Below are 4,425 nucleotides of genomic sequence, written 5' to 3' on the forward strand. Positions count from 1 at the left end.
TGTGTGTATATATGATAATAGTGTATAGGCTGTATATGTGTGTATATATACCATAATAGTATATAGACTGTATATGTGTGTATATGTGATAATAGTGTATAGGCTGTATATGTGTGTATATATGGTAATAGTGTATAGGCTGTATATGTGTGTATATATGGTAATAGTGTATAGGCTGTATATGTGTGTATATATGGTAATAGTGTATAGGCTGTATATGTGTGTATATATGGTAATAGTGTATAGGCTGTATATGTGTGTATATATGGTAATAGTGTATAGGCTGTATATGTGTGTATATATGGTAATAGTGTATAGGCTGTATATGTGTGTATATATGGTAATAGTGTATAGGCTGTATATGTGTGTATATATGGTAATAGTGTATAGGCTGTATATGTGTGTATATATGGTAATAGTGTATAGGCTGTATATGTGTGTATATATGGTAATAGTGTATAGGCTGTATATGTGTGTATATATGGTAATAGTGTATAGGCTGTATATGTGTGTATATATGGTAATAGTGTATAGGCTGTATATGTGTGTATATATGGTAATAGTGTATAGGCTGTATATGTGTGTATATATGGTAATAGTGTATAGGCTGTATATGTGTGTATATATGGTAATAGTGTATAGGCTGTATATGTGTGTATATATGGTAATAGTGTATAGGCTGTATATGTGTGTATATATGGTAATAGTGTATAGGCTGTATATGTGTGTATATATGGTAATAGTGTATAGGCTGTATATGTGTGTATATATGGTAATAGTGTATAGGCTGTATATGTGTGTATATATGGTAATAGTGTATAGGCTGTATATGTGTGTATATATGGTAATAGTGTATAGGCTGTATATGTGTGTATATATGGTAATAGTGTATAGGCTGTATATGTGTGTATATATGGTAATAGTGTATAGGCTGTATATGTGTGTATATATGGTAATAGTGTATAGGCTGTATATGTGTGTATATATGGTAATAGTGTATAGGCTGTATATGTGTGTATATATGGTAATAGTGTATAGGCTGTATATGTGTGTATATATGGTAATAGTGTATAGGCTGTATATGTGTGTATATATGGTAATAGTGTATAGGCTGTATATGTGTGTATATATGGTAATAGTGTATAGGCTGTATATGTGTGTATATATGGTAATAGTGTATAGGCTGTATATGTGTGTATATATGGTAATAGTGTATAGGCTGTATATGTGTGTATATATGGTAATAGTGTATAGGCTGTATATGTGTGTATATATGGTAATAGTGTATAGGCTGTATATGTGTGTATATATGGTAATAGTGTATAGGCTGTATATGTGTGTATATATGGTAATAGTGTATAGGCTGTATATGTGTGTATATATGGTAATAGTGTATAGGCTGTATATGTGTGTATATATGGTAATAGTGTATAGGCTGTATATGTGTGTATATATGGTAATAGTGTATAGGCTGTATATGTGTGTATATATGGTAATAGTGTATAGGCTGTATATGTGTGTATATATGGTAATAGTGTATAGGCTGTATATGTGTGTATATATGGTAATAGTGTATAGGCTGTATATATGTGTATATATGATAATAGTGTATAGGCTGTATATGTGAATATATATATGGTAATCATATATAGACTGTATATGTGTATATATATGATAATGGTATATAGACTGTATAGTATATAGACTACATATGTGCATATATATATGATAATAGTGTACAGACTGTATATGTGTATATATAACAGTATATAAACACTACATATATGTGGTAATATAAATATATGTAACGTTATGTATATAATACACGAGTTATATAAAATACAACTTGTACAAGTGCCTAATCTATATATCACTTTCCAGAGCATAGGTTGTGCTTCTTTTCCCTATTTCAAAGGGCAGTATTGTGCACACAGTGAGAACTGTTTCTGTTGAACCAAAGACTGACTTTGCGAATGACAATTTTAATGGAGGAATTTCAGATGTGTCAGGCTGACGGGAACGCTGCATGGCCAGGAGGCCTTCGCGTGGTAACTTGGAAACCAGCATGTGCCTCTGCCTACGATCACAGCGTCCCCTGGCAGACCCTGCACGCTGCTGCAAGACCCAGGAGCATGTGCAGGCCACTCGCTCAGTTCCTTCGAGACTCTGCTCCTCTCTCTTTTCCTTTTTATTAGCCTGAACTTGGATGCAAAGCCCATTACAAACTGCTGGTTTTCCTTAACCTGATGGTCTAATTCACGTGGCGAAGAAGAGCCCAGTTACAGGTAGGACTAGGGTTTTGCGGACATAGAGCTCCAGTTCCACATTTCTGGGAGCCGACAAGTGTCATTCCCAGTTTGAAGAACAGAGTGCCGATCCCCGATGGGGCTCCGTGGTTGGCTGAGGCTGCAAAGCCGGTGCTTGGCTGAACCTCTCCTCATCGTAAGAGCATCGAGGCTCTTTTCCGCCCTTTCAGTGCGTTTCTCTGTGGTGGCTTCCCCCTAAATGAGTAAGGAGGACGCAGCAGAGCTGGGTGGGTAAGTAGGTCTGTGAATCTGGGATTTGATGAGCCTTCTCCCAAAACGTGAGCTCAGGGTGCTCTTCCAGCTCACAGAGACCTTGTCTAGATCTTGGGCAAGAAATTAGGAAACGAAAGTATTTTTATTCATCTTTTATTTATTTGTCTTTTTATGTATGTATGTATTAAATTTTAGGTTTTTGCCATGAAGCACATGCACTTGCTGGAAAAAGAGAGAGACAGAGACAGGGGGAGGGTAAGTGTGAAATCACCCCCCAGGGGATGGCCTTGCCACAATCCCTTCTCCATTCTCCTGGGATTCTGGCATGCATGCACATGTACCTAGAGTGATTTTTCAAGGCACCAGGTCTAGGACTTGAACCATGATCAGCCATGTGGGGGTCCAGCACCTTCACCACTGTGCCTACTGGCCCCCTTTATTCATCTTTTTAAAGCTGACATTTTCTGTTAGGACAGACACTGTCGTGGCTTGCAGGAAGTGTGTGTTTATGGAGCACCCGCTTAAAGTCAGAATTGTACAAATGGAAGAATCTAGGATCCTCCCTGTTTATGTATTGCTAGCGTTGTTGTAGTTGGGGAATTTAATAGAAAAAAAGTTTGCAATAAAAGCATTCTCACGGGACCAGCAGTTGGTGTAACGGCTATGTCTCTGGACTCCCATGTAGTCAATCGTGCATCGAGTCCCAGATCCAGTGGCTTAAACTCACTCTGAGCGTGTATGCATGCATGCCCAAGATCCTGAGAGGAGAATGGAGGAGAAGAGATTGTGGCATGGCCATCCCCTCTGGGGGGTGATATCTTGCTTTCTGTCTCTCTGTCTCTTTTTGTCTTTCTGGCGTGCACACCCACCCTATAGCAAAACCTCTCAAAAAAAAAAAAGCATTATCACAAAAGAAATGAAAGTAGCAAACATTCCAACGAAATGGACAAGAAGCCTTGGAAGGGAATTTATAAAAAGTTATCAACTTTACTGTAGTTAAGAAGGAAGAAGAAGGAGAGACAGTCTGTAACCCGTGACTTGTAAGTTTGAAATGGCTGAGAGGATGGAGAAAACCCAGTAGTAGTGAAGACGTGGGACGAGGCTTCCCTGGCTTATCGGCTGGAGTGTAAGTTAGGCCCAGTTTTGAGCTTACCATAAGCCAGTTTCATGCATAATACAACACCTTTCAGTTGACTCTCATGTTACAGATTTGGTTTTGTGGTTCAGTAGACAGGCATGGCCATTGAGAGCCATCGTACATGACATTACACTGCCAGTCTGGGACCAGCAGATGGTGTAATGGTTATGTCACTGGACTCCCATGTAGTCGACTGCTGGACTCCCATGTAGTCAACTGTGATTTGAGTCCTGGAACCAGCAGCTTAAAACTCATGCTGGGTGCATGTGCGTGCATGCCCAAAATCCCAAGAGGAGACTGGAGGAGAAGGGATCGTGCTGTGTCCATCCCTCCTGGGGGTGATTACTCACTTTCTATCTCTCTGTCTTTCTGGTGAGCGCGCGTACCCTATAGAGCAAAAATATCTCAAAAAAGAAATCTGCCATCCAGTGTCATTTTTATACATTCAATCTTTGCACAAAGCAGTGTACACGCTATTAAGAGACAGTCTTGAGTGAATCCTTTGAAGAAACTTATGCTAAAGTGATGCGTAGATAAGTATCAGCAGTTCAAAGAGATGCACAGTCATTGTTGTGCAGTCTAGGCTAAAAGGGAAAACTGGGTCAGCAGGTGGTGTGGTGGTTAACGCACTGGGTTCCATGTGACCAGCTGGCAGTTTGAGTCCCAGACAGTGACTTCAAAAAACGTGCCCAGCATGTGTGCATTGCCTGCCCCCAATCTGAGGAGGAGAATGGAAGAGAGGGATTGCGGTGTCCTCATCCTCCAGGG

This window comes from Tupaia chinensis, unplaced genomic scaffold, assembly GCF_000334495.1.
Source record: "Tupaia chinensis unplaced genomic scaffold, TupChi_1.0 Scaffold000198_1, whole genome shotgun sequence".
NCBI lineage: Eukaryota > Metazoa > Chordata > Mammalia > Scandentia > Tupaiidae > Tupaia > Tupaia belangeri.